The sequence below is a fragment of the Gopherus flavomarginatus genome, chromosome 7, assembly GCF_025201925.1.
Source record: "Gopherus flavomarginatus isolate rGopFla2 chromosome 7, rGopFla2.mat.asm, whole genome shotgun sequence".
NCBI classification, from domain to species: domain Eukaryota; kingdom Metazoa; phylum Chordata; order Testudines; family Testudinidae; genus Gopherus; species Gopherus flavomarginatus.
In genome coordinates this window covers 19,417,778-19,439,112 of record NC_066623.1, presented here as the reverse complement: position 1 = coordinate 19,439,112, position 21,335 = coordinate 19,417,778, and positions in this window count along the sequence as shown.

The following is a 21,335-nucleotide window of genomic DNA, read 5'->3' as shown; positions in this document are numbered from 1 at the left end:
GTGTCTAACCTTGCACTTTGGATTTGGATAATTGGATAAGAAGCAGTGCAGTGTAGTCCATATGATTCTCTAATGTACAATTTTTTTCTGAATTTCCTACATCTCAATGTTTGTGTCTCTCTTACTCACAAAAGGCTGCTCAGACTTCCTAGTGCATTGTGTGTTTAGGTCTCCAGTCAGGTATCTACCCTTTCTTTGCTTCCTTTCTCAAACCTCTTTATAAAAAGTATTCTGCTTTTCTCAGATTCTCCCAATTTTACCCTAGAACCAATCCAGGGAAATCTAATAGCTGTATGTCTCAACATGCATCTGAAGAAGTGGGCTTCTTACCCACAAAAGCTTATGCCCAAATAAATCCGTTCAGGACCGGTGCAAGGATGTTTTGCACCCTAGGCGAAACTTCCACCTTGCACCCTCCCTCCCACCACGCCCCTGCTCTGAGGTACCCCCCCCCAGTGGCAGCTCTCCCCCTCCACTCTGAGGCATCCCCCCCGCCCCAGCTCACTGCTGCCCCGCCTCCTCCTTGAGCATGCCGTCTCTGCTTCACTTCTCCCGCCTCCCAGACTTGCGACACCAATCAGATTAGGCGCCGCAAGCCTGGGAGGTGGGAGAAGTGAAGCAGCCACGGTGTGCTCGGGGAGGAGGCAGGGCGGGTGTGAGCTGGGGCGGGGAGTTCCCCTGCGTGCTGTGCCTCCCCTTACTTGCTGCAGACGGCCCTCCCCGTGCTCCCCTGCCCCAGCTCCCTCTGCCTAAATGCTGGTGGTGACTGGGGAGGCAGAAGATCTGGCCGCCATGGTCACTGCCGAAGAAAATGGCGCCCCCCAAATCCTAGCGCCCTAGCGGTCGTCTAAATGCTTGCATCGCCCCTGAATCTGTTAGTCTTTAAGGTGCCACTGCACTCCTTGTAGCTCATAATAGTTTATCTCAGTTATCCAAAGGAAATCCAGAGTAACTCCTAATAACTCCATTGATTTCAGTGGGGTTATTCTGGATTTATGCTGGTGTAACTAAGAGCTAATCTTACCATATACTGAGATGAATGGTCCATTGGCTAGGGCCCTCGCCTGGAGTTTGAGTGTCTAGAATCCAATTCACTGCTCTGCTGCAGACTTTCTGTGTAACTTCAGCTAAGTCACTTAGGGCCAGATTTTTGAAGGTATTTAGGTGCCTAAAGATGCATATAGCTGCCTAGTAGATTTCAATGGGAGTTTGGTGCTTTTGAAAATCAACATATTTATACCACTATTTACAGTATATCACCTGTGAATTTAAAGTTTTCATATCTACCCCCTTCTCATGTGCCTCTGGGCCAAAACCTGAGGTCTTCACTCAGTGGTAACCCAGTTCTTACTCAGGCATAACTCCTGTGGAAGGCTCAGAAGTCAAGACAGTATGAAATAAGTAAATATTTCAGGATTTGGATGATAGAAAATAGATTATATGAGCATAGACCTGTTTTCATTATATATCAGCTGCTCTTTAAGGAAGTCAGAGAGCAAAATGTATGCACAGGATTAAAATGAATAGTGCTCTGTAGTGCACCTGGTTATTTTAGAGCAAGTACAGCAATGTCAGCAGTTGCTGCAGCCCACTTTTCTTAATAGTCACAGCCCTGTGGCATAAGACATGTGCCAGTTCAGTGGGCCTCCCAGTCAGAGTCTCATAAAAATAAACTGCTGGGAGGTCACCATGATTCTTGCATGAATCACTTTTATAAATCAGGCCGGTGCAAAATAATGAACAAAAGAAAAAACCCACCAAAAAACACATGAAAGTGGGGGAAATAATATGATGTACGGAAAGGGCTGCACAGATGGAAGTTAATGCTAAAGAACATCAATTTATGTCTGCTAAGTGTGACTAGTTTGCAGGCCGCATGAGGCAAGGCTGTTTTCTTTCACAACCAAGCAGGTCATTAAAGCGTGGACTACTTGTACCTTTTATCCATCATTTGGCTTCATTGAAATGCGGTGCCCTAGATCAGTTCCCTGATAGTGCTCTCAATGAAGCAAGTGCATCATGTTTCTTATGAGGTGTTTCAGTGGCTTTCTTTGTATCCCTAGTGTGCATAAGAGACAATAGTGAAAACCACAGGAAATTTGGAGTTTTTCCACTGTCGAGCTAAGAACAGACAGGAAACCCATTTAACTGCAGTGCTGCTGTCACCCACACAGAAGTCAGCCCCTCCCACCGAACAGGGCACTTGCCGCATATGAGTCAGCCTCTCCTCCCTCTCCAACTAGTTCACTGCTAAACTCTTAATAAGGAGAGAGTGAGAGTGACAGCCCTCCCATGGCTGCAGAAAACTGAACTCTTTAAAGAATCCCCAACAATCTGAAAAGTTACTTTTCTCTGTTGTCTGGGTATTGATTTTTCTGGGTGCTAAGGACATTCATTACTAGCCTGTGAGCTCCTGCTCTGTCTTTTGTTGTCTCAAGAGGAAAGTTTTAGTTGTGATGAAGGCAGACAGGAAATGTCTTTGTTGTGGCTAGAACAGACAAAGGAGTCAGTGCTCCTCTCCTTCCATTTCTTGTACAGAGGATTAATCTTCCTATGTGTGACAGAGAATCTGACTTGATTTCAGACCAGGGTCTCCCCTGATTCATTTATACCAGCAAGATTCCATTGAATTCAGTGGAATGGAGTTAGGCCTGGTTTGCACTTGTGTGAGGAAGAGCAGAATCAGACCAATCAATTCCTCTGTGCCTATGAGGAATCAGGTACTAACTACAAATGCAGGGGAGAAAGGGGCGATCTATTAATACAGTGTGGGATATTTATACTCACAGACTCCCCCTGCAGAGTTTGAAGATGTTTGAGAAAAGGGCCTGTTCTCTTAGTACTAGAGCATGGCATTTCATTCCTCTGTAACCAAATGTTATAACTCACACAAGTTATTTAATTACATTTCTAATGCTGTAGCTTCCTTTGTGGGGAGCAGGGAAGTAATTTTAATTTTAAATCAAATTGTAGGAGTGGAGTGGATACCAAGGTAAAATGGTCTTGAATTTGCCAGTCAAGATTCAAGATGCATTGTGTTTGTGTTTCTGAATAAAGCCAGCTAGGGATAGCTCTGGCATGACAATGCAGCAGAGACTGTGAGGCTTCGTGACTGGAATGAGGTACCATTGTCAACCAAGGAGATTAAAACAAAATTAAAAGCAGATCATAAACCCCTCGGGAAAAACCCCAAAGTGCCCACAAAGCAGCACATCTTAGGGACCATCAGGAATGGAGTCATGTTTGAACAACACAAATGGATCCTGGTCCATGATAGAGGCTTCTAATCACTAATGATAAATAAATTAATTATCATTTTTATTATTAATAATAATAAATACATATTGGAGTTGTTGACCTGATGACATCATTCCCTGAAGAAGTACCTGGTGTGGGTGCTTCTAGGGGAGAGTGGTGGAGGTGGGCAGTGAATCTGGTTGGTACTTCTGCATGGGATGTATTATGGGGCAGCCTTTTAAAAACAGCCTCTAATTTTATTCCCACAATTTGGTTCCTAGAATCAATTGAAGGTGCAATTACGGCAGGTGGGAAAGACACTGGGTGATCCTGGCCCCATTGAAGTCAGTGTTCAAATTCCCATTGAGTGCAGCACAGACAGGATTCCAGGATTTCATTCCGCATTTACGGTACGTGTATAACTACCTGATTCAGCCCTAAAATGAGTTAGTTAGGTATCAAAGTGCTGTCATTACCACCTTCATTTAACAACATTTTACTGATTAAGGGAATAATAGTCTGGTTATAAATTTAGAAGCTGAAATGAGTTCTCTTAAATATTTGGGCCTGAATTTTGTCTAGCCCTAATGGCAAGCCAGCCTGTGTTTTAACACTCATTTATTTCTAGATCAAAATTCTGATTAGCATCTGCAGTCTAATTTAATGCAGCATAATTAATTAGCCAGTCGGTGTTTTAGCCGAGCCAAGAAGTGGATTTTGTCCAGCAATTTAGATGAGTTCAGTTTTACTCTGAGAAAAGTAGACACTCTTTCTTGAGACTGGTATGAATGGTGCTTCTCACTGACACAAAATGAAATCAAAGCAACCTGAGTGGGCTGAATGAAAAGCAATTGGCATAGCTTGGAATATGAGATGGGCAGAAGCCATGTGGTCCAGGGAGCTACAAGGCTGCAGAATCAGTTCTTTTTAATTACTAACATGTGAGTTCCTTCTGCCTTGTCAGAACATGTTTTGAGTGAGTTTCGTGTTGATGAAACATTGGAGAAACTTATGTCCTCTGTTTATGTACAGAATAAGTACAACATATGGAAGCTGTCCATAGACACTGCCCCACCAAGTGACTCAACTCTAACTTGTAGGCACCACCTCTGGTGGAAAGGTTCTGTCTATGTGTAATACTGACAGACCCCGGTTGTTGTCAGGCGGGATTGGGCCAAAAGAAATCTGATGAGGTTCAACAAGGACAAGTGCAGAGCTCTGCACTTAGGATGGAAGAATCCCATGCACTGCTACAGACTAAAGACCAAGTGACTAGGCAGCAGTTCTGCAGAAAAGGGCCTAGGGGTTACAGTGGATGAGAAGCTGGATATGAGTCAACAGTGTGCCCTTGTTGCCAAGAAGGCTAACGGCATTTTGGGCTGTATAAGTAGGAGCATTGCCAGCAGATCGAGGGACATGATCATTCCCCTCTGTTCGAAATTGGTGAGGCCTCACTGGAGTACTGTGTCCAGTTTTGGGCCCCACACTACAAGAAGGATGTGGAAAAATTGGAAAGAGTCCAGCGGAAGGCAACAAAAATGATTAGGGGGCTGTAGCACATGATTTATGAGAAGAGGCTGAGGGAACTGGAATTATTTAGGCTGCAGAAGAGAAGAATGAGGGGGGATTTGGTAGCTGCTTTCAACTACCTGAAAGGGGGTTCCAAAGAGGGTGGATCTAGACTGTTCTCAGTGGTGGCAGATGACAGAACAAGGAGGAACAATCTCAAGTTGCAGTGGGGGAGGTTTAGGTTGGATATTAGGAAAAACCTTTTCATTAGGAGGGTGGTGAAGCACTGGAAAAGGTTATCTAGGGAGGTGGTGGAATCTCTTTCCTTAGAGGTTTTTAAGGTCAGGCTTGACAAAGCCCTGGCCGGGATGATTTAGTTGGGGATTAGGTCCTGCTTTGAGCAGGGGGTTGGACTAGATGACCTTCTGAGGTCCCTTCCAACCCTGATATTCTATGATTCTATGATTGAATCTGGGATCTCTGCGGCTAAATGCATGAGCCTCTACTGTATGAGCTAAAAGGCACATGGCTATTAGCTAAGGCTGTAGCAGACTCATCAACCTCTCTCTAAGTGGTCTTGGTGCCACTGGAACACCACACCCAGGAGGTGTGTGGGTTACATATGCAGTCCTTGGCCTCTCTGCTGACACTGTCAACCGAGGTTCCAAGCACTGCCATTTGGGATAAAGTCACCTATTCACTACAAACTGATCAGATTCTACCAGCTCACTCATTATGCATGGTAGCCATCAACAGAGGCTAATGAGTTTGGTCCATTTCCAACCTACCCAGTGACCTAGCGGTAAAAGGATAAACATCCTTTTACCAGTTCCCTGACCCGTTCAGCCTTTTGGTTCTAGTATCATTTTACCAAATGACTTCATTTTTCCTCTCCAGATATGTTTTAACTAAAGTCAGACAAACCATTGTCAATTTAAAAAAAGTTGGCATTTTTGACATCTGAGTGTCTCTCATTCCTTGACCGATGAATTAGTACCTTTTACCTGGTGTCTGGGGAAATGTAGCAGGCCTCCACGAATGACTGAATATTGTGTACTTTAATTAGAAAAAAGCAAAATCATACCCACGGTAATCATAAAAAGCAATTGTAACATCAGAGATATTGGGAGAAAACTAAAGATATAGCTATTACTCTACTAGTTCTTCTCTGGTTAGTATGCCAGTAAAAACATGGTGGAAATGCCATTATCTGCCTTTAATAAATGCAACATAATTGGACCTCTGCAATGTAATGTACCCCAGCATGTGTCAGGTGAGGAAGGTTTAAGAAAGAAAGGCTTTTTCCGTTTCATTGTTAAGAATTTATCAAAGGCTTAGCTAAGACTTTTCGTTAATTCTTCAGCATATCCCATGAAAGTGAGAAAGTTGCAGTCAGAATGGCACAGGGAAAGAGCAAACTGTACAAATCAGCAGACGGGAGTTTTCTTAGGTAATTATACCTGAAAGATCACTTGAAAAATTCTCAAGAGAGTGGGTCTGTCATTGGCATCAGTTAAGTGCTGCAGATGTTTCCTATGAAATACCACTAGCCATACAACAATCGAGCAGTTGCACATATGAAGTATAATAGCACTCTGATCACTGAATTCTTTTGTGGGGTGCTAGAATAGGTCTTTGTTATTAATAGTTTTCACTGGTGTCCTGTTTGCAGTCATTAGATTGTTAAATGTATCAACCACGGAAATTAATATTTAAACTAGCAGTGAGTTAAATAGAAAACACAGATACCGTTTTCCCCAGAGTGTAACCAGTTTTACTGAGCCTAGGAGCTATAATGTCAAATACAACTACTGCCTTATGGTGCAACTATCCATAGTAAGGTCTTGTGATAGTTTCCTTTGGCTACTGGCTGGATCTGAGAGGTCCCCAACATACTTGAAAATATATTTGTCTTCAATATATATTGATAAAATAGAGGCCGTAAGGAAAAAAGAAACAAATAGCTTCATTGCTATCTTGAGCCCGGCCTGTCTACCTGGCCTGGGAGGCTCGCTCCCAGATGCAGTGTAGACATATCCAGGGGCCGGGGCGGCTCTAGGCATTTTGCCGCCCCAAGCACGGCAGGCAGGCTGCCTTTGGCAGCTTGCCTGCGGGAGGTCCCCCACCCCGCAAATTCAGTGGCAGCCTGCGGGAGGACCACCGAAGCCGCGGGACTAGCGGACCCTCCGCAGGCAGGCTGCCAAAGACCCTCCCGGCCACTGGCAGAGAACGCCCCACGGCTTGCCACCCCAAGCATGCGCTTGGGGTGCTGGTTCCTGGAGCCGCCCCTGGACATATCTCAGGGGTATGTCTTCCCTGCAGAGTGAAGGTGTGTTTGTAGCATGAGTGGGCAAGTACTCAGGAGCTAACCCATGCTGAAGCCTGTGCTGTCACATCTGCACTACTGTTATCTGCGCTAGCTAGATTAAAGCTAGTATGGCATGCTACAATCACACGCTCACTTGCAGCGTTAACATGCACTAAAGGACTTGTCTTCATCGTAGTGTTAGCTTGAGGTATACCTTGAGTTAAGTGGTACTTTAAACTCATGATAGCTGGCCCCTCAGGGTATGGGTTGAAGCTCGAGCGCTGCTGGCACATGAGCTAGTAATGTAGTGGGGACACTGCTAGGAATTATAACTCGAGTTAGCACAACTCATCACCTGCTAATCCAGCCACTCTGGTAATTCAGCATGCTGTGTAGCTCAAGCATTGTTTTGCAGTGTGGCTATTCTCATTCTAGCTAGGTTAGCACAAGCGGAATAATTTCAGAAATATGAATAAGCACAGATTCATCCATCACTTGGTGTCAAAGTGTCACTAGGATCCTTCTCATCCAGAATACTATATGGCCAGCAATAATAGAACAATATGATATACTCACTAGCACTGGGGTTAAAGGAAGTAAGGCAGCCAACTCAAGCTGAAAATCAATGGCATTTGGGCAACTAACTCCGTTCAGCCCCTTTGAAAATCTCAGCCTACATAATTTTACCAAATTGATACCAGTTAGTACTGCCCCAAATCCTCCTACCTCTGCATGTATTGCAAATCATGATTAATTAGCTTCAAAACACTTTTTCATTTGAATGGGAGGGAAGGTGGGTGGGCGACTGTAGAAGGGAAATGTACAGCGGGGACAAATAAATCTTAGAAACAGAGGAAAGGAAATGGAAAAGCAAAAAAGAAAAGAATATACTAACTAGATAAAAGGAGAGGAAATAAAAGGCATCAAAGTCTCTGAAGTTATTGCTCTTTTCCTTTTATAAATTCAGTATTGCTAAGGGATTTCGTAATTTTACTATGTAGCCATCTCTTTCTCTTGGGATCTATGCCCTCTTACCTTCCCTTTGAGCCAGACGCAACTCCTGCTCTGTATAGTTAATAGAAGCATATAAAGAGGTGAATATGCAACTGTCATAAACAGATAGCTAAGGGTTAATGTCTCTTTCACCTGAAGCACCTGACCAGAGGACCAATCAGGAAACCGGATTTTTTCAACTTTGGGTGGAGGGAATTGTGTCTCTGAGTCTTTTGTCTGCCTGCCTGCTTTCTCTGAGCTTTGGAGAAGTAGTTCTACTTTCTAATCTTCTGTTTCTAAGTGTAAGGACAAAGAGATCAGATAGTAAGTTCTATGGTTTTCTTTTCTTTGGTATTTGCATGAATATAAGTGCTGGAGTGCTTTGATTTGTCTTCTTTTTGAATAAGGCTGTTTATTCAATATTCTTTTAAGCAATTGACCCTGTGTTGTATCATCTTAATACAGAGAGCACATTTGTATGTATTTTTCTTTCTTTTTATATAAAGCTTTCTTTTAAGACCTGTTGAAGTTTTCTTTACTTCAGGGAAATTGAGTCTATACTCACCAGGGAATTGGTGGGAGGAAGAAATCGGGGAGATCTGTGTGTTGGATTGCTAGCCTGATTTTGCATTCCCTCTGGGGGGAATAGGAAAGTACTTTTTGTTTCCAGGATTGGGAACAGAGAGGGGGGAGTCTCTGTGTAGTTTCACAGAGCTTGTGTCTGTGTATCTCTCCAGGAGCACCTGGAGGGGGGAAGGGGAAAAGGATTATTTCCCTTTGTTGTGAGACTCAAGGGATTTGGGTCTTGGGGTCCCCAGGGAAGGTTTTTCAGGGGGACCAGAGTGCCCCAAAACACTCTAATTTTTTGGGTGGTGGCAGCAAGTACCAGGTCCAAGCTGGTAACTAAGCTTGGAGGTTTTCATGCTAACCCCCATATTTTGGACGCTAAGGTCCAAATCTGCTCCCCGCCCCCCTGCACACCGGAGACGGGGCTCACGCTGGCTCTGATGCTGTGACCAGAGCAGAGAGCTCGCAGCCTGCCCCCACTGGGACAGCAAGGGCAGTGCTGAGCACGGGGGGAGCTGAGACCCCAGCTGAGTGGGGGGACACCCGGGCAGGGCAGGTCAGCTGCCAAACAGGTTTGCCTGGTCCAGACGTGCTGCTGGGAAGTGATTACACAGCAGGGAGGGAGCTACCAGGGACAAGGCTCAGGGGGGCTGTGACTCCAGGCCCAGCCAGCGAGAGGGAGCAGGTCCCACTCCCTGCCCCAGCCGCTGAATCCCAGACTGAGCTGCAGAGGGATCCCTCCTTGGAGAAGCTGAGGGAACTTGCTGGCCACAGCACTGCAAACCCCCTTGGGGAAGGCTGCAGGGACAGAGTCCTGCAGGAGAAGGGATTCCTGTACCGGGGATGGGCTCCCCAAGGGGAAGTAGAACTGGGGGGAATCGGGAGGCAGCTGGTGGTACCCCAGGAATCCACAGGGTTCTTCCCGTTCGAGCTCCTGGATGGGAGGAGAGTGAGGGGACCCCTGGACCTGAAGAGGGAGGATTGGATGGAGAAGGGGGAAGACCCCCAGGGGGATCTCTTCCCTGAGGTGGGAGCCAATCTCCCCATCAGGTGTTCCCCATTCAGAGTCACTGGGAAAGCAGCCCAGAACCTGGAGAGAGAGGTCAAGGACCTACTGGCTTTAGATGGGATCCAGCCGTTTTACAGCCCATGGGCCTCACCCGTGGGGCTGATCCCCAAGCGAGACAGGATGATCTGGTTTTGTGGGGGCTATCAGAAGCTTAAAGCCATCACAGTGTCCGATGCCGACCCCATGCCTAGGCCTGGGGAGATTCTAAACAAGCAAAGGGCAATGGAGAACTTGGCCCTGGCAGACACTGATAACATGTGCATCTTTAGCCAGACCTGGGAGGAACAGGTGTCCCAGGTGAAGAGGGGGCTGGGCTGCCTCAAGGAGGTGGGACTGACGGTAAAAGCTGAAAAGTGCAAGGGGGGATGGCAGAAGTGTTGTGTCTGGGCCACAAAGTGGGAAGCGGCTTCCCAAGCCCAGAGCTGGCCAAGGCCAAGATGGGGGCTCTTAACCAAGAGAGCCTGAATTGCAGCCCAGAGTGCTGGGAGAAGACCCCGTCCCAGTTTGAACCCCAGGGGTATTGGGGTAGCAAAAGGGTTCAAGCCGCATAAACCTTCCCACATGCGGCCTGCAAGTGCCATCAAGCACACCCGACCTAAGGGAGGGCGTGAGACTGGACTGTCCTGGTGTAACTCACACCGAGGAATGGGAGAGATGCTGGGGCATCCATGGGAACGTTGGTGGGTTCGAACTTCCCCAGGTCACTGGCAGGAGTGACCTCGCTCAGTTCGGTCTCGAAGGAGGGAGAGATGTGACGAACTGGGAAAGTTCTTAATGTTTTCTCTGAATACTGTGTTGGTGCCTCAGTGTCCCCATGGCAGTTCGTAAGTATCTGGCAGAGCAAAGGGCCAGTGCATCTAAATGCCTGACACTCTGTCTCCTAGCAACTGATGGCCTGGGCCCCTCCTCTGCAAAGGTACCAGCTGAAGGTGTTGGAGACAAAGGGATCAGGTGACCTCCTGGCCCGGGAAAGGGGCTGAGGAGAGAGGAGGGGCTGGGAGGGGTTGTTAGTCTGGAGCTGGCTGAGGGCAGACGTGGGGGTCTGGCTCACTGACCCCCAGAATGGACCCGGCTGAGGGGTCCGGTTCGCTATATCTACAAGCTCTGTTTTAGACCCTGTTCCTGTCATTGAATAAACCTCTGTTTTACTGGCTGGCTGAGAGTCACGTCTGACTGCAAAGTGGGGGTGCAGGACCCGGTGGCTTCCCCAGGACCCTGCTGGGGTGGACTCGCTGTGGGAAGCGCACGGAGGGGCAGAGGATGCTGAATGCTCCAAGGAGAGACCCAGGAGGTGAAGATGTGTGAGCTTCTTGCCCTGAACAAGTCTGCTCCAAGGGAGAGGAGGCTCCCCAAAGTCCTGCCTGGCTTGGTGGGGAGCAGTTCCAGAGCATCGCCCGGGGAATCCGTGATATGAGTGGCAGCCGGTGGGATATAGACAGAATCCAGAAGCCAGTAGGAATATTATATTTTTCTTTTCTCTGCTAAGGGCTTTTTAGCAGAGAGAGAAACAGTTGGTTTTAAAAGGGAACCAGAGAGAATTTTTTTTTCTGCTCTCTCTGGCAGTTTGTGGCTTGCATAATAAGCAAGAAGCCATTACCAAACTGTTAAGGGTCTTTTGTCATGCAATAGCCCTCCCATTAGGAGGCAAGTACCAGCACTTATATGCATGCAAATAAAGTGGTTTTTCTGGTTTCCCTTCATTGAACATTAGCTAGAGAGAGAAAAGGAAAAAAGCACTGTTGCTAGGCAGACTTCAGGAGGCAACAGAGCCTGCAGTGCAGAAGATAAACACCAGAGGGCACCCCAACACAAGAAAACAGGAACCATGACTTCTAAGGCAAAAATTGACGCCGAAGAACAAATCAAAGAAGCTGAACACAGGCGACAGATGGAGATGAAAGAAAAGGAAGAAAGCATCAAACTGGCAGCCTTCCAAAGAGAACAGGCAGCCCAAGAGGCAGCACACAAAAGAAAACTAGAAGAAGAAGAGGTGGCCTACCGAAGGAAACAAGCAGAAGAAGAGTTGGCCCACCGCCGAGAAATGGAAAAGCACCAAAAAGAAATGGAAAAACAACAAAAAGAATATTGAATAAACAGCCTTATTCAAAAAGAAGACAAATCAAAGCACTCCAGCACTTATATTCATGCAAATACCAAAGAAAAGAAAACCATAGAACTTACTATCTGATCTCTTTGTCCTTACACTTAGAAACAGAAGATTAGAAAGTAGAACTACTTCTCCAAAGCTCAGAGAAAGCAGGCAGGCAGACAAAAGACTCAGAGACACAATTCCCTCCACCCAAAGTTGAAAAAATCCGGTTTCCTGATTGGTCCTCTGGTCAGGTGCTTCAGGTGAAAGAGACATTAACCCTTAGCTATCTGTTTATGACAGCAACGAGGTGAACTCAGTGGCAGCAGAACATAAAAACCGAAGGTAATAATATCAGGGTGTGACAAGAAAGGATATTTTATATAGCTCTTGCCATAGAGGACTGGGAATCAGGAGTGTGTTACTGGCTCTGCCACTGACTCCCTACTTGGCCTTGGATAAATCACTTAATCCACCTTATCCTTCAGGGCAAAAACTAACCACCGTCTAAAACAGATGCAGGATGGAGGTCGTATGAATTATCCAACACTGGTCTCTATTGGAAATAGGACTCTTGACCAAAGTGGTTTATTCCTACCTGACATCTTACCTCTTCTATATTGCTGTGAAGGCCATCATCTTGTCTGACATCAGAGACTGAACTGGAGATATCCACAGGTAGAAGGATAAGTCTCTGCAAGTGGAGCTGAAGAGCAGGCACTCAAGCTGACAGCAGTAAAAAGACTCCCATTTTCTATGGATCAGGTGTTCAAGGGGACAGGTAAAACACACCCCAATCAGCAAGTCCCTTACATTTATTCTATACTGGACCTCCCCCAGAGCCATTTTAATTTAGGGCCAGATTCAGCTACGCTTATTTATTTTGAATAGTACGCCACTCCTTGCACATTCCCATTGAAATCAATAAGACTACTCACTCAATCGGGTACTGGTCAGTGTGAGTAAGTGTAGCAGAATCTGTCCCTTATTGAGTTATTTATTTTCATTAGTGGAGGGTCATTTAGTTTCTGAGTAATTGAGATACTGGGTCATATAATGGCACTTGCAAAACTATGAATTATGGACATTTCCTCCTCCACAGCTTGTTGTATGAGAGTTTTCTGCTTCCTTTCCTTTATGAGAAATACATATAAAATGGAGTGAAATAGTTTTAATACCAATATTATCCACAGGGATGTGGTCTTTAATTTGGTTTTCTTTGAGGTATCTCAGAGTATTATGCACAATTACCTCATGTAACAAGATGTGTGGCTAAGCAAAAACAAATGCCATGGCAGCTCCTTGCCACAAAGTGAAAAGTACGACAGTTTTCCAAGGGGGAAAACCAATATCAATCCATTAAACGGCTCATCCAACAAAAAATGAGTAGCAGACAGCTAAATGATCACAGCAGGCAGCAAGAACCATACGGAGTACAACCTAGCGTGGCATATTATCTTAATAGCACAAAACCTCTGGACCAAGTTCAAGAGAGTCAAGTAGGAATTTAATTCTTTATATAATTAAAATGTACCACAAAAGAGCAACAGTTTTTAATTACATAAAAGTGAACAATATTGAGCATATGGGTGGATTGACAGCCCTGGAGACAAGTGCTCTCTTTGAGTGTCATCCTGAGAAGTGTTAGGTATGTTCTTCAAGGGGCTAAGCACCTCCTGAGAGCTACTGCTCAACACTGAAATCAACAGGCACTGATGGTGCTAACCACCTTGCAAGAGGTACTTAGCATCTCACAGAACTGGGCCAGTTATCCATAATGGAAGTACAGTAGTGATGCAAACTTCTCCATACCATTCTTCCATTGTGCCATTGCTCCCCACACCTGGAGGAACCATCTCTAGAGGAGAGTTTGGTCTCCATGGCCATTTAGTCCTTTGGACGCTCAGCTTTACTTAGAATCTAGATCAAGCAGCAATATAGACCAATGGGACCTGTACTCGCCACAAGTTGAGAATTAAAAAGGAGGGCAGCTGTATACATTGGAGTATATTATTTGTTGATTAAACAACCTTAGCAAATATGGTATAGGTAACTATGCAAATATGCCATAGGGAAGAAATTATGATTCTGGGTCCATCCATCCATCTATAATACCCATCACTGTAAGGTAAAAAGGTCTGACCAAAAGTTTCTTGAAGTCAACTGAAATGTTTCTCTTAACTTCAGTAGGCTTTAGATCTAGCTCTAAATGCTTTTGCCCACATTTTTAGCTGGTGTAAACTGGTATCGCTACAGTGATTTTTAAGAAACTGCACTAATTTATACTATCTAGCCTTTTAAAAATAACTTGGCAAGGGCCTCGTCTGGTGTAAATCAAGTGCTGACTTACACCAGCTCAGAATCTGGCCCCAAAAGCTGTTGTCCTGCTTAGCTGAGAAGAGCAATGTTGGGGTGCAATTTTGAGATCTTATAGAATAAAAGACTTAATTAAAAAAATTAAAGTAATCTAGACTGAAAATACATAAGACTTATCTCCTTTTAATCAAGATATCTTTAATAATTAAAGATATAGCACTTTAATAAATATGCATTTAAGTCTAGGCCTACAAACTCATTTCCAGTAAATAGCCAATTAAAAGCTGACAAACACGACTCTGTGACCAATGTATTAATCATAATTCTTCAGACTGATTCTATACTGTTATTCCAATTTTTTGCAGATGAGCAAACTGAAGCAAGAAGTGGTTACACAACTGTCTCAAGGTCAGCAAGTCAGGGGCAGCCTCAGGAACAAAACTCAAGTGCCTTGGCTCTCATTTCACTGAATTAACAAATAGAAAACAATGTCACCTTTTGATTGCGTCATACTTAATCATTAGTACATGCCATGCCGCGAGAGTTAGCAACATTAATTCTGTGGAGTATATAATAAGTAAGAGAAAAAATAACTTCAACAAAAATGGAGGAATTAGGCATTTTTTGGTTTTTTTCCCAAATGACTGGAATTTCTAATATACTGAACTGCTTAATGATTCACTGAACTCTGTTTGATTTGAAAGACAGAAATTCTAAGAGATTTAAAGTACTGTTCTTTTTGAGCAGCAATTACTTGCTATTTAATCAGCTATGCATTTACTAAAAAAAAAAAAAAAAAAGTAGAAGCTATTTTACGTAGGAGAACAAAATGACTCATTAAATGAACCTTCACCACAGGGAAAAAAATCTATATTACCATCAAAGTAGTGAACGTGATTCAAAGAAATATGCAATGAGACTTGACAGTGAAGATTTGTGGGCTGGAAAGTCACTAAGTTCTTTCTGCAGCCTTCAGCCAAAGAAGATCTAATGTTTGATTGTGCTGTCAGATATGAAGCTTGTATTGCAGTTACTGAAGATATGGAGATGTGTGGAGCATGAGGATGCAGATCTGTATATTAACCTTTTTATGTCTTGTCCACTTGTAATTCTAGGACCACCTTTTAACGCAGTTTGGAATTTACCAATAACAACAGCTTCTGCCGTAGTTGCTAGTTAGATAAAATTACATTGGCTGCTAAGTCTCATGGTTGAGGAAGAAATCTGACCCACAGTAAAGCTGGGTAAATAATGAAAAAGTGCATCAAATACCTACAGATATTATATTGTAAATCTTTTTTATTGGCACATCTGCCTGCAACACATTAGGGCACAGGTCACTGTTAAGGTTTCCATCAGTTCTGTGTCACTTGACCTACACAAGTAATTGCTAGGAACTACTTATTTCAACCACTAAAGAACAACTTGACACACACTTTCCCAGTAGGTGATACAACTGTTTGCTGGACAGCAAAGGTATATCAGAGATCAGGAATCCTGGATTGCATCTGGGAGAAGAGTGTGGTTTAGTGGTTAGAGATAGGATAATAAAAGTACATTCATTATGGAAGGTGGTGTGACTGAAGGTGGTATGGCTGAATAGCTATGATTTGGATCTATCATGTGATAGTCCTTGTTTCTATTCCTGACTCTACCTGCAGTGACCATTCCTCCACCTTCTCGTCCACCCCCAGGCACCTTGAGGAAGTGTATTGCATCATATGTACAGCACTATACATAGCATCACATGAAAGTGATGGAAGAAGTGTTCTTTAGTACACCCTCCATTTTGTTACTCAATGTGGTCATATAGCCTAAAGTAATCACATTTGGGGAAAATGTATGAATGGCTAGATGGACAATATAGACATCATCCTTCTACCTCTTGATCCAGAAATTTGCTGGAGGAAGGCTGGGAAAAACATAACATGGGACATATGATGTTTAAATTTGTGTTGACTTCAACATTTATTTTGAATTGGCGAACATAGGGCACTGTTCATAGACAGACAAGCATCGATTATGCTAATTTTAAGACTGTGCTTTGAAAAGGCTTTTTGACAATAGCACACCTAACTTATTGGATACCACAGAGCAAAGGCATGTTTATGAAGATATGGGTAACATTTGCAAAAAATATAAATCGACAATTACTTGCCTTACTCAACAGGCAGCTATATACTTTTGTAGCTGGATGACAATGTGGAAAGTGTCCACTCACCAATGGATACGTGTGTTAATATTGTGTACTCTGTCTTGACAAATACAAATGTTTACTTTTAATAACACCTTGAGGTTAAAACATCAAAGCTAGGATATGTGTTCTACTTTAATGACACAGAGGAAGAAAATTCTCTAAGGGGAAATTTTGGAACCCAGACAACTACTTCATGGTTCAGCCTCAGCCTGTGTGGTATTCATTTACAGTACCAGATAGACAGGAATATTTTTATTTATTTAGGAGAATTTTTCCCACCATTTTATCTCCCTTTTCAAGCAAGATCTATAACACAAGAATGGTACAATATATAATGAGCAGAAATGGACTGAGACACAGATCCACATTATCTACTGAAACCTGGCCTCTTTGCACCATTCAGGTGGTACAAAGAGGTTGGAATCCAGCTGAAAGGGGCTACTAGGATAAAACTGGAGGAGGCAGCTCCTCTGCTGGTTCCTCCCCTCACTCCGCCTTGTAAAGGGTGTGTCAGGATGCAGGGAAGGATGCAGGGAAAAGCAAAGAGTGTTGTGGCAGAGCAGAGCTATCCTCCTTTGGCCTAGGTTCCATTAGAGACCTTAAATCAGTGGCTGCTCTGACTCTTTCCAGGGCTAGGGCTGGTGCCTGTGCAGTTTCATCCTCAAGACAGCCTGGCTGCTGGAGAAAATCTGGTCCACAGAGTTTGGATTGGAATCGTGGTCTCTCTTGATCAAAGTGAGAGGATGTTAGGGGAATGAGGAATCATTCTGTTGAGAAATTAGGGTGCACCAAAACACTCAGTTACATTTTAAACAATAGGGATGGGCCCAAGATTCAAAGCTAGCATCCAAATCCAAACTATCACAAAGTTCAGAGGCTGCCGTTCATCCCCTCGTAGGGCTAGGGGCCAGGCTAAAGTTGGGGTTCGAGCCAAATTTACCCAAGTCCAAGTATATTGAGATACAGGGTTTTGGCTGAGCCCAAACTTTCTTAAAAAAATTGTCATTGACTGAGTCTAAACTATGCCTTGCACATTGGGCCACATGTCTGGTCTGCTAAACTACTTCTTCAACAATTGTTACTCTGCCTGAGACAGCTATTAAATTGTGATAGAATAAACCAACGCTTCACTAGATAGGAACAACTTGCAGGGCAATGACTAAGAGAGAGGTTTTTTTTGCAAAGGGGGCGGAATTAGACTTCTCATTTTTTATTACCATGTTTTATTTATTTTACAGTGTTTTTGATACATTCTATTTTGGGTTTTCTATTTTCTGACATTAGCAGAATTTTCTTCCATCAAAGGCAGCCTCCCCTACACCCAAACTTTTAGATTCTCTGAACTTGATTCTGACACATTGCTGACAAGTGCATTAGAACATATTGGTGATGTGCGTAGTACCCAAGGGTACTTTACTGTTTGTTGCCTAATTTGGACTTTCTGAATTATGAACTAGAGATGAAAGACTAAAGTACTAACTTTCAGAAAGGCATTCAATCCATTTACTATATGCACCTTTGATAATTCTGAAGAAAGCTAAAGATGGCATGTCCCGTTAGTAAACAAACCTGTGATATTTTCAGTGACAAATGTACATGCTATGAATATCATAACCTCTTCCTCTCTTCGCAACACACTTGTCCAAAAATGTCCAGAATCTCTATATTAGCTTTTCCCATTTTATTGATTTCAAGTATAGATGCTCACTTGGTTAGATATTTCCAAGACTGTACTATTAAAGCAACAACTTTGTCTGGACCAATGGCCTCATGGTAGTGATAGACCTTGTAACATGGGAGACTCTGGATCACTTTCTGCTTCCAGTGTCCTACCCACTAGTGGATGGGAATTCTGCAGAGGGAACACACTGGAGAGGGAAAGGAAATGTGTTGCTCAATAGTGAAGTCTCTTGGCTCACTGAAGATCAGTGTTGGCCAGAGGAGAGTCCAGAAACTTTTCCTTAGAAAGGAAGTTGGAGGTTTTTAAAACCAGTTTGGACACTTGTCAGGGATGGTCAAGGTTTAATAGGTCCTGCCTCATAGCAGGGGGCTGGACTTGATGACTCTTGAGGTCCCTTTGAGCCCTTTGATTCTATGAAGTAATAGTCTGTAATATTCTGCTCTCTAGATGCAATGTTGTAGTTCTCCCAGCACTTCCCTAGCAAAAAAACTCTCAGTTTTCACAGATTCACAAACATCCCTTTTGATTTAACAGGATTTATATAGTATTCTGGATAAATGTCAGAACATCTTTCTCTGATTTTCAGTGGAACATCTGTACCGGTTGTTTTTACATCAACACAATATTTCTATTGCCACTGTTAGTGCAAAAGCCCTTTCTTCTTAAAGCAGGCTGGGTCAGTCATCCAGTGTCTCATCTCATCTTACTACAGGTTTAAACCAAAAACATTTCTTTGTTCTTTTGCTTTCATTTCATAATTTCACCAGTCCGCTGTTATTTAATTACACAACTGGATTATTCAACTACGTGAAAGTTTTTGGGTTGCAGTTTGTATGAAAGATGCTAAACCTAAAGTAAGTACAGTTTTATTGCAATGAAGACAAGATGTGCACATTCTTAAGTACTAGGTGAACATGAAACTGAAATCTCAAATTTGAAACCACCCTAGTTTGGCCTGTGTCAGATCCAAAACTAGAGGGAGAAAGTCAATGTGGAAGTCCTCGAGGAAACCAAGTAGCCCTTGCTGATGGGTGCAGCCTGCAAGTGTGTAGCATACATCTTCTAACTGGCCACAGCAGCAAAGTGGGGAATCACAACACCTCTTCATCATTAGCAGCACATCTCATCAGTTCACATCCAAAGCAGCTGAGCTTCACCCAAAGATGTCAGGGAAGTTCAAAACCAGGAGGCTGCATTGTCGGATTTGTCAGGAGATATGCATTGGCTCTGTTTGAAGCTTGTTTTTGCCATCTAATGCACCACCCAGAGGTGATATTGAAGAGTTAAGGGTGCTTGCAGATTGGGACCTTATATCGTGCTCATCACTTTGGCTCATCTTCAAAGCTCACCAGGATATGCGTAACTGAGTAACTTTTGGATGGATTGAAGATAGGCAGCAGTTGGTATGGTGAAAGAGGATGGGATATGGAGGTTGCAGACATGAAAAAGCAATTATATCTTTCGCTTAGAATTAAAATAAATATAAGATGTGGTTTCACTTTTGTTTTACTATGTGAAAATCTATTACTCTTTCCATTAATTAGATAACCATTTTTCCTAACTATGTCATTGCAAAGACAACAGAGCAGAGAAATAAAATCCATGCTATTCACTCCAGATTAGAATGCAGCACGTATACTGTCCTTTCACACAATAACAAACCCCTTCACCAGCCAACTGAACTTCCATACTTTCTATCTCTGTTCACCCATAGCCTAATTAGCTCTCTATTAAGCTGCATACCAGCAGTGGCTTTACCTTCACGTCACTGTGCTATAGCTCTTCTTAACCCCCAACTCCACTTATGCTGTTACTGTTGAATTGTAAATATTTATCAGAGTTGCTTGAGTGCTCACAGCAACCAAATCCCTCTGCATCTTGCCCTTCCACGGAGGAGAGCAGGGAATGTATAGACTGGCTCTCAACTCTATACCACAATCTATTTTCAGAGCCATTTTTTCTGAGAAACAAATTTGTGCATGGTAGACAAATCCTAGAAGTAAAAGTCACTTCCCTCTGGTTTGGTAATCTAAAACATCTTTAATTTTGGCTTCCTTCTACAGAGCACAGAACTGCTACATCAAGTTAATTTTGCAGTCTCTCTGAATTGCACTGAGGTTTATTTAGAGAGGAACCAAATTTAGACCCATTAGATCACACCAGATAATACACTGTACCGAACAGAAAAAACTATTCTGCTGTTAAACAAACTTGGTCTCTGAAACTGCTGAATTATATATGTGAAAGCTAATCAAAATGCTCCCTCAGATGCATTTAAAAAAAAGGTCAATTACTGGGAAATTCCTAAAATGTGTGGCTTTAAAAAAGAACTGCAGCTATTGCAAAGATGAAATGTTTTATCCAGTTTACACATAGAAAACCAGGGTAAAAGGAATGCAGGTAGTTACTGCAGATTCTAGAGACTATAATACAGTGTTAAGACTGCCAGCCCTGGCTTGGCTGCAAAAAGACTTATCTAACTAAACTGAAACCTGATCAAAATGTAGGTCAGTTCACTTCCACTATCAGCTGCCGTACTCACATAGCCTGTTCTTTTGCACTCCTCCTCCAAGCCAGGCATGATTTGCCGGTATGGTGGGGTCGGGCCGCCTACGTCCAGAGCAGCTGCTTAATCCCTTTCTTACTGGTACGGGGCTGGGATACCCCATCACAATGTCCAATATCATGAATATCCTCTTTGTGTTCACTACACTGATTCCTATCTCTTCCCTATAATGAGGAGCACTACTGCTTGATTTGTGAGGTGCTCTCGTTGTGAGTGCAATGACACACCTATCCCTATTTCAAAATAAAGAGCCAGATGTACCTAGTCTTAACATATGCATTCAGGGAAGCAAAACCCTTCTCGGTCCCTGTGGGGCTCCACATTTGGGTTGTCTTGATCATGTGCCTTAGGAGCAGGGAGGAGAGAGTCTGACACCTAGTAGTCCCCTCTCTTCATTAGCAGAGAGAGTGGGGATAAAGAACACCATGTAAAGTGCTGAAGTAAGGGAGGCCAGGGAGAAATTTGGCTCTGTGAATTATCGTCCCCTGCCCAGCACTCCCCCAAGAGTGGAACACCACTCCGCCACCACTCAGAACATTGAGCAAAGGCTCAATTTAGCTCCACGCCCTCATTTTCTCAAGTTATATTCTGACTGGATGGTCAGGATTTTGCAGTGACATCATACCACTATTTAAATCACAACATAGGGCAATGGACTGGGAGTTTAGGCCAGTCTCAGACAGCTTAGGTTCTATTCTGAGTGGAGCTGGTTGGCATATTATTGACAAAGCCTTTTTTGTCAAAAATGCTGTTTCATCAAAGCCAAAACATTGAGCAGAAATGTACTGATTTCAGCGAAGTTT